Source organism: Mustela nigripes, chromosome 3, assembly GCF_022355385.1.
Source record: "Mustela nigripes isolate SB6536 chromosome 3, MUSNIG.SB6536, whole genome shotgun sequence".
In the NCBI taxonomy this organism is placed as follows: domain Eukaryota; kingdom Metazoa; phylum Chordata; class Mammalia; order Carnivora; family Mustelidae; genus Mustela; species Mustela nigripes.
This window is the reverse complement of record NC_081559.1, coordinates 143,636,213-143,646,302: the sequence shown is the minus strand read 5'-3', so window position 1 is coordinate 143,646,302 and position 10,090 is coordinate 143,636,213. Positions and strand designations below refer to the sequence as shown.

The window sequence follows — 10,090 nt, the reverse complement described above, 5'->3', positions numbered from 1 at the left end:
AAGCTAAGTGTCCTCTCACAGGCTCCAGCCGCTGGTCATGTCATGTGGGTTTGTGGCTTCCTGGCCAAGCTTCCTGGCCACACACAAGCTCCAAATATTATAAAAAATATGAACGACATATATGCAGGTCTGGTCAGGCTCATGGTAAGTTTCTATGCCTGCCTGAGTTTCTATTTTAAAGAAGAGATTTAGTGGTGTCTCTCAAGCTCAAGGTTGAGCGTGGTTACTAGAGTCTAGGTGTGTCTAGTAATGGCTGATGGGCTAACCAAGTGGTTTCTTCTGTAGGGGGCATGAATAGTCTCCTGGGAATCTGTCACCCTGAACAAGAGTTGGGCTTCCAAGTTCAGCCCAATATCAAAGTTTCAAAGCTCTGCAGGAGAAGAGATACTGAATACTGCCCCGTGCCTTTGGGTGAGCTCTTCATGGACTCATGTCTGAATCCAGGGGAGATAAGATGTTGTAAGTAAATATGGAAGTATTTTTTTTGTACAAATCCTCCAAATATAGGGCACAAAGTTACATTGCCTTGATGTATACATAATACAGGTTGCACAAGGGGAAGAGGAGGTGTTCCTTCCCCTTCATGGCTCACAGCCATGGCCCTGATGCATGGAGGGCATCAGAGAATGCAGACCCTCCCCTCGGCTTTTTGAGGTCTCTAATTGGTGGCCATACCTACAGCAATTTATTCCTGAGTGCATTAAAGACAGTTTCGGGAATGCTCAGAAATGAGCAGGAGAGAGTTGGTGGGGATAGAGATATTGCAATGGTGGGAAAGAGTGAGCTATCTGTTTTGTTATTTGTAAGAGGAACTCATTTTATTTTATTTTATTTTTAAAGATTTCATTTATTTATTTGACAGAAAGAGAGAGAGACCACAAGCAGGCAGAGAAGCAGGCAGAGAGAGGGGGGAAACAGGCTCCCTGCTGAGCGGAGAGCCTGATGAGGAGCTCCAGTCCAGAACCCTGAGATCATGACCCAAACCGAAGGCTGAGGCTCAACCCACTGAGCCACCCAGGCACCCCATTTTATTGTATTGTATTTTATATTTTATTTTGTTTCAGAAATGCAATTTAGACATTAGTGCTTAATGAAGCCCCAGGAAAATGGGCCACATATATTTATTGAACAAGTATTGACTGCCAGGTACTGTACCAAACGTTGAAAAGCAAGGGAACAAAATAGATCAAGTCCCTCCTTTCAGAGAGGTTATCTCCTTGTAGAGGGAGAGATGGAGAATAAACAGATTTCAGTAATGGAGTTGACGGAAGGGCTAAACGTTGGATATAAAAAGAAAAATTAATTTAGAATATTGAACCAGACTCAAAGAGAAGTTTAGAGAAAGTTACCCAACTATTCTCCATCTCCATCTCCAACAGGTCATAACCAGCGTCACCGTGAGCCCAGAAAGACCTCCTGAGGCCAACCCGTTTCGTCCCTTTCCTGTGCACCAAAAGTTCCGTTGCCTTCATCACGCAAGTGACAGCCTGGCCTTGAGATTTATGAGTGTGACGTCTCTGTGGGGGCTGTGAGCCCCGGCACCCCGGCTTCCGGAGAGCCCCGTGCAACGGTGAGCCCCCCGTGGGGGCTTCAAAACTCTCTGGTAACCTTGCGACAGAGTGAATGAATGAAGGGGAGTCACATTGCAACAGGTGAGCTTTAGTCAGACGTAAATGCTTCTTGTCAGGCTCATGAAATGCTCAGACAGCTGTGAGGGGCAGTGTGTGGTTTGCAGGATGTCAGGCGTCAGCCCAGGAGGATTAACCCATTGCCTGCAGCCAAGTTACTGCAAGTGGGTCTGTTTCAGCCTCGGCACACGCTGGAGCCCGAATGGTCAGTCCGGCTACAGCCACAGAGGGCTTTTGCAAATATGCAGCATTCTAGAAGCCTGAAAATAGTGGGCACCACCGTGCCTGGGACTCTCATGAATCTCAGGCCAAATCCTAAAAACATTCTACCATTTGCTACCTTGACCAGAAAAAGAAAAAAAAAAGTGTGTGTGTTTGTGTGTGTGTGCGTGTGTGCAATAAGTTTGTTAAGTTCTTCAAATTATGGTATCTGAAATCGCCTCTTCGGGGCAGGTAAAATCCTGCCCGGGTAGGAAGAGACTGTTTGGCAGTTTTGGGGAATCTGAATGTAAGAGAATGAAAAGCGAAGCACACTGTTTATTGGGCCACACTGAAAAAAAAAAATTAAAAACATAAGGTGCGAGAGGCTCCTTTTAAAACCTCTCACATTTAAAAATAGTGAAGTGGAGGGACGCCTGAGTGGCTCAGTCAGTGAAGCGGCTGCCTTCGGCTGAGGTCATGATTCAGTCCCACGTTGGGCTCCTTGCTCAGGGGGGAGCCTGCTTCTCCCTCTCCCTCTGCCTGCTGCTCTCCCTGCTTATGTGCTCTCTCTTTCTCTCTCTCTCTGTGTCAAATAAATAAATGAAATCTTTTTAAAAATAGCCAAGTGGGAAAGGGAGGCCTCCATGGTAAAGAGATACAGATCCAGAGAACAAACAGATGGGTGGTTTCCAGAGATGAGAGGTTAGGGGAGAGTAGGCCAACGGGGTTAAAAAGTACAAACATCCAATTATAAAACAAGCAAGTCTGGGGATATGATGCCCAGCAAGGTGACTATAGTTAAAAACACTCTACTGTATACTGGAAACATTGCTAAGATAGTAAATCTTGAAACTTCTCATCATAAGCCAAAAAACTCTGTAACTCTTCATGCTGATGGATGTTAGCTCTCCTTATTGTGGGGATCATTAGGCATTGCATGCAAATACTGAATCATTATGTTGTGCACCTGAGACTAAGATGAGGTTATATGCCGATGATATCTTAATTCAAAAATCGTGATGGGCAACACTTTGCCCATCCTCTGTCCCCTCTGACCAGATTCTGAGTAGAAATGCATTCTGCTTTGTGACCCAGACCACAATAATCATGAATCACCTACCTACCCTCTTACCTAAAACAGAAGTTTCACAAAACAATACTTGGCTTACTATACTTACAATACTTAGCGCTCTGGTATCGTCCACTCTATTCTTGTTCTTTAAAAAAAAAAAAAGTGCTGGTGAACCTATGAAGTTCTGTGGCTTTGGCCATTAATTTGGAAACCATGGCCCCGGGTAGCTTTGGACTGAGTGAGTTCTATGGTGAACTGGTGTGGAAAGAGGTGACCCCCTCAGGTCTCTCAGCCTTAGTGAGCCCCCCCACCGCCAATGTCCCCTCCCCCCACCCCCACAAAACAGAAATTCGGCAAAACTCATTGATTCAGATCCTGTGACAGAATGGAATTTACTATAATTTAGTTGGGGGTGATTACAATTGCTTATGTGGGAAATGCAAATTTAATCAAGGGATGTTTTTTTGAATCCGGCCCAGAAACTGTCCGTATCTTTCCACTCTGTGTTAAAATGCTGACAGAAGTCACCCCACCCCAACCGCTAACTACTCTCGGCTCCCTTTTAGATAATCTGAATCCAAAGGATTTCATTGGAGTGCCATTTTCTCGGTGAGTTAGAGGCAACGCTTGGCCTCAGGCGAGCAGGAAGGAGCCTCTCGCACCTCCGTGCAAGGAAGGGCAGGCCTGGAGTCCCGCTAAATGGAAAAGTACTCTCCGCAGTATGTTATTAGAGAGCCTTGTGCTGAGAAAAATGAATGGTTTTACTGTTAGATGTTAGTGTTCTCAAGTGAGACTTGCCCTTATGGTTCAGGAACGAGGAAATGGACCCCTCACTGGTGAGGACGCTTGACCTCAAGGGGGACAGGGCCTCTCCAGGTGGCTGTGGGACCGGGCCAAGCATGAGGTGTTTGTAATCACCCATAGATGTCTAGAGCCCAGAAGGGTCTGGCATACTGTAGATGCTTAGAACGTAGTAGTGGGACAAGCAAATGACAAGGGACATGCTGGAGCGGACCCCTTCCCAGGAGGCCTGTGACTTGAAGTTTTTTCTGTATGTGGTGCAGGACAGTTGACAAGAGCCAGCAAGTCCACTGTCCTCTGGTACTGTGAGTCTCCTCAGAGATGGCGTCAGCAAATTGGTCCCCAGCTTTGTGCGTGCGCTGCTGCCACGCGGAAGGCAGGGGGCCGGATGGCGCTGGTGGCCAGGGAAAGGGGTGAACATGTGCTCTGCCCCTTTCCTTCAGGCTCTGGTGTGCATTCTAGCATGGAATCCCCTGGAGACCTCCACCTAGAGGCACAGAAGACAAGAGAAAGACTCCGCCCTTTGATGGCACAGCATTCACCAAGGGACCCCTTGGGAAGGAAAGTGGGGTGCATAGCACCGAGGTCAAGACAATGATGAGGCTTTGGAGAAATCCCAAAGAGATCTCTTGGCTGTACGGTTATCCAGCTGGTTTTTCTGTCTGGCTCTAAGGACCTCTAGGCGCCTATTCATTGACTGCCTTGAAGCCAGAACAACTGCTGGGATTTCATTGACAGAATTTCCATTCCTGCTGGGGTTCCTTTTCCCCCAAAGATGCGGGCTGTGCTTTCAGAAGTTTAGACTTTACATAAAACCTCAACATGTTTAGTTGTTTATGTTGGTGGAGACATGATGTTTGCCCTATATCTAGGAGACTGGCTGAGATTTCTGTGTCTTTGTGTCTCTTAAGATCAATGACAGCTGCCTGAAGGAAAAGCCCCCGGGGGTCAGGGCCACAGTTTCTACTTGTGTACTGCACGCGGGTTAGCAAGTGTACTCAACAAAACAGATGTGAACAGCAGGGTAGGCAGGGTAGAGTCGGTATGATGCAGGAGAGGCCCGTTTGCTGCTAGAAATGATGTCCCTACACAGATTCTGAACTGGAACAGTTAGTTGTATGATGTTAGGGTAAAACAGTTCTACTATGTCAATGGGAGAACACACCAAAAGAATCTTTCTGCTTTCTGCAGATTTAGAAAATCACTAATAAGACCCAGAAGAGTTTTAACACTGTTTTAACTTTATAGAGCATTTCAGTGCTGAACGGTTAATTATAAAGTTAAAGGGACGTTTTCCCTTTCCCGTGGCTACGGTCCTGGTTTGCCCTTTTTTCCCACACATTTTTTATTTCGCCATCCCTCAAAGCTTCACTTCTAGCTTTAAACAGTTAACAAAGGAGCAAACTTGAATGGAAAGAGTTTAGAATTTAAGATGATGGCCTTACATTTTTGGAGAGTTCAAAATATTTCCTCTGGTGCCATCTCATTTAATTATAATAATAACCCTAGAAGATGGTGCTCTTCTTTTTTTTTTTTTTTTAATTTTTATTTATTTATTTGAGAGAGAGACAGTGAGAGAGAACATGAGAGGCGAGAAGGTCAGAGGGAGAAGCAGACTCCCCATGGAGCTGGGAGCCCGATGCGGGACTCGACCCCGGGACTCCAGGACCGTGACCTGAGCCGAAGGCAGTTGCTCAACCAGCTGAGCCACCCAGGCGCCCCGAAGATGGTGCTCTTCTTAACTCTGGGTAGTTCTGTTGAGGTAGCAAAAGGTTGAAAGCAGCTAGACTCTCAAAACTGTCCTCTCTCTGTTCTTAGCTATGTCTATGCTGAAGCCAAACGAGGGCTAATTCACAGCCTTTGTGAGCACAAGGCTTTTGCCACCAAATACCAGTGTGTCCCCCTGGGAGACAGGCTGGACTGCTTGGAGGGCTCCTTGTGACCAGGCAGAAGCAGCAGTGAGACGAGTAGGCCAACGCGCTTTCTCAGTGCTTGCCAGCAAGCTACATTTAATTCTCGGCTCCCTGTTTTCCTGCTCTGAGTCCCAGGAGAGAACGGTCCAAGAAAATGGGAGATAAGCCAAGGAGAGGAAGAGGAGACTCCTTTTAAGCCTGGTGCAGGCCTGGCTTCTTTCACGTCATCAGAGCAGAACAGCTCTGCTTCAGGGGCCTGGGACCTGTCCTGAGTGTCTGGCCCTGAGAGATTTGCAGTTTAAACATCAGTACTCTTTAGAGAGTGAGCCCTTGCCCATCGATGCTCAGCCCAGGGACGAGTCCTTGATTCACTCCTATCTTCCCTCTTCCTCCGCAGAGAATAGACGGGAAGGGATAAACGGAAGAGAGTTTGGTAGCTGAGAGTACGACAGCGGACCATCCCCAGACTCAGAAGCGTCAGTAGCTTGTCCTACATCACACCAAGGGGCAGCGCTGGAAGTGGCAGGAGAGAACCCCCTTCAAGCCTTGTGTTGGAGGTGCAGGGCTGCACTGCATATTCCCGGGGCCCCCTCCCTGCCGAGATGGCACACATCCAGCAGCCTATACACAGCGGGGCCGTGGCCACTGAGAGCTGTGAAATGCAATGGAGGGAACTGTGCATATGGCCTCTGCTAGGCAGAGGAGTTCCAAGTTCTGACATACGAAGGGAGATAGAAAGGAGCGAAGTACACGGAACTGGGCTACTTGATGATTACGAGGGAGGTGATATCAGGCTGCACATTTATGAAGGATGGAAGCGCCGGACATGGTGAGCTAGTTAGCACAGAATATGATGAAGGAATGAATGGTACAAAGTCAATACTTAAATTGGATAATGGAACAATAACTAGGAAGTCTCCTTTTTCCTTCGTCTTCTTTCTGTAGGGAAGAGAGGAATACACAGACTTTGGCACCCCGATGAGCTGAAGAGTTATTTTTCCAACACAAGTGTCCATTGCTGTAGAATGAAATAGAACAAATGATGATTTCAACCCCTAGCCTATTTTAAATAAACTTTGCATAAATGCCTCTTCTTTCACATCTTCCCCTGTGTCCACTGTCAGTGCTGAAAGTCTCCATGAAGTCTCACTGGGCCGCTAGCCATCCCTCTTCCTCGAGACTCCCTAACCACTGTCCCCTCCAGATGGCCACAATGTGACCTTTCTATACCACTTCTCAGAATAATACTGGAAAACCACATGACCTAACAGGAAGACTTTATGAGTTAGCCCTCTTTCTATTGCAAATAATAAAAAGCTGGACTCAAGCTGCTTAAATAAAAAATTCACTTTTGGGGCACCTGGGTGGCTCAGTGGGTTAAAGCCTCTGCCTTCGGCTCAGGTCATGATCCCAGGGTCCTGGGATCGAGACCCACATCGGGCTCTCTGCTCGGCGGGGAGCTTGCTTCCTCCTCTTTCTCTGCCTGCCTCCTTGCCTACTTGTGATCTCTGTCTGTCAAATAAATAAAATCTTTTAAAAAAAATTTACTTTTTTAGGTTCATGTCATGGGAAGGTCCAGAGATGGAAGGACTGGCTATGGGATGGTTTAATCCCGAGGCTCAGTGATATGATTCAGGACTGAGTTTCTTTGTGTCTGCCTACCGTGCTTCCTGTGCTGGTGCCGGCTTCATTCTGTAGTGGCATGGGCTAGTCCTGGGCTTGCAGGAAGAAGCCAACAGCTTGGAGGACTGCAAACTTCCCAGACTACTTTCAAAGGGAGAGAATGCTGTCTCAGGACACTGGGCAAGAATCCTGAGATTTGCTTGATTGGATAGGTGTAGGTCTCTGGCCCAACCTGGACCCCATCTTTGTGGCCAGAGGAATGGAAAGTGTTGGTTGGCTTAAGTAAATTAGGGACTACCCTGCACATGGGTATTGGATAAACATCACCTGAAGTACTTGGGTTGAAGAGGGGCTGGGAGATTCCTGAAGAAATGAGGGACTGAAACAGGAAGGACTGAAAGCTTGCTGTGCCTCTAGAGACCCTCCACGATTGAGTGACCAACGATCTAGCCCATTTGACTTCTCACCACAGCCGCCTCCTTTGCACCCCTACACTCAGCCATGTGGGATTATTTGTTGTTCTTGGAATATACCCTGTAATCTCCCCTTCTAAGTCTTTACTCATGCTATTCTGTAATCTAGAATATACACACAAGCACCCTCACCAGTATGTTGAAGACCTACTCATCCCGAAGATCTAGATCAAAACTCATTTTTCCATGGCTGCTTTTTCAGATTCCCAACTAAATAGGTATTTCCCTTTCCTATTCTCCAATTCGTCTTCTTCATGTTACCAGCTATGTGATTCTGGTCAACTTTCCTGACCTGTCTTGAGTTTCTGTTTCGTCCTATGTAAAGGGTCGATAACATGAGTGCCTATGTCAAAAGTTGCTGTGCAGATTAAATAAGTGAATATGTGTCAGCTCTTGGAACATTGGCTGAGTCTTGATAGACGTTGTTGTTTTTATTTTTGCATTTTATATACCAGTGAGCTTTGTGGTAGCCTGACTTTGGGTTTATCTCTTCTTGTTGTTGTTATTTTTTTTTTCAAGATTTTATTTATCTACTTGACAGAGAGAGTGAGACAGCACAAGCAGGCAGGGTAGCAGGCGGAGGGAGAGGGAGAAGCAGGCTCCCCACTGAGCAAGGAGCCTGGTTTGGGGCTTGATGCCAGAACCCTAGGATTATGACCTGAGCTGAAGGCAGCTGCTTAACCAACTGAGCCACCCAGGCACCCCTGGTTTTATCTCTTCAACTGATTGTGAGCTGCTGGAGTGCAGACTAAAACATACTCACCATTTTATATTTCTTTGATTCGCTTAAATATTTTTGAGCACCACTGTGTGTCAAATAGTAAGGTACAAAAAAGCAGGACATTCTCCATCTCTGCCCTTTTAAGACCTAGCATGTGCCCAGCATGAAGAAGGCACTCAACAATCATGTGTAGAGTTGAAGTGAAATTAGGATGGACAGAAATAACCACGTTACCTGGCTTGGTGGCCCCAGTGTGTATGACTGAATATCCAAGTGAACTGACCATAACAGCTGGTCCCGGTCCAAAGGCAGGCAAGAACCACAACTTGGACTAGCTGAGGTTGTGCCATTCGGGGTTACTGCCAAGGCAGCTGGCAAACCATGGACAGGATATACCACAGATAAGGATATGACCACAGGTAGGTGGTCTCAACATCCACACAGCACAAGGCCCACAAGATCAAAGGGGCCAAGAATGGAAGGTAGCTTCCTCTTATGCCTTTTGGGTTGGGCTGAGGCATGGCAGACTTCAAAGCTCCCCCTATGACCAGATGGGGGAAATTCTTACTGTGCCTGCCCTAGCCTCAATCTTTCACATTCTTTTTCTGACTTTGTCTTCAGGCCTATTCAGATGAACCAAGGGATTTTGGTGAAAGAAGGCTTTGCAGTAATTCAGATGAGACCTCAGTGGTGGCCTGAACAGAATCACTGTGAGATATGGGGATTGGAGGCGGGGGGTGGAGTATGTGGGTTTTAAAATATTGAGGAAGGAGAACAGAGTGGACATGATGATTGTTTGAATGTGCAAAATAGATCATTGGGGATGATTTCCAACACAGAAAATTGACACCCTTCCTTACGCTGGCAAAAACAAAAGAAATGTATTCTCTGGACAGAAAACTTAAGGTTGGGACCTGCTGTAGGGTGAGTTCGGCAGCCCAACATTCCTTGCCTTTCCACTCTGCCATTCACAGGATTGACTTCCTATCACATCAACAGATGGCCACGCCCAGTGATGGTTTTTTTTGGTCCAAACGGGATGGGAGGGAAATTGGCTTCTCTTTCTGAGAAATCTGAAACAAGCCTTTTCTGTTTCTTTGGTCTAGATCGACTCACAGGTAACTAGCACAGCATATGATCTTGAGGGAGATCTTGAGAAGTAACACAGTATAGTGGTTAGGAATGTAGATGATGAAGTCAGTCTTTCTGGGTTCAAGTCCCAGCTACACCACTACAAACTGTGTGACCCAATCTTTCTTCCTCTGTGCTTCAGTTTCCTTGTCTGCAAACTGGGGATGATTATGATGATACCAACAGAATCTACCCCACAGGCTTGTTAATAAGTCAATTGTACGTGAAATGCTGAGAGAAGCCCTTGCTTGGTTGCTTGGTTGCTTGCTTGGTTGTTGATTATTTTTTAAAATAAATTCTTCAATAATTTTTAATTGCATACTTTTCTTCCTTTTATAAAAATATTCTAAACCGAATCATACACTTAGGTTTTGATTGAATGTTTCTTTGTGGCGTCGTCTGAGAAACTTGATATGGAATCAAAAGCCCATCCCAGCTGACCTTAGGGCAGCTCAGTGCCAAAGCTGTGGTCTCAAGGGCTCCTCAGGACTTGGCCCCATCTTAGCCACAGGTGGTCTATTACCTTG

The 10,090-nt window shown here is 46.4% G+C and overlaps 1 long non-coding RNA gene across 1 annotated transcript; it reads left to right on the top strand.

Moving 5' to 3' along the window:
- The first annotated feature begins 291 nt into the window (after window positions 1-291).
- LOC132013165 (uncharacterized) lies at window positions 292-9,134 on the top strand. Its single transcript, XR_009402900.1, has 3 exons — window positions 292-459; window positions 1,380-1,652; window positions 9,054-9,134. It is a non-coding gene; the product is annotated as an uncharacterized LOC132013165 (long non-coding RNA).
- Window positions 9,135-10,090: the final 956 nt, after the last annotated feature.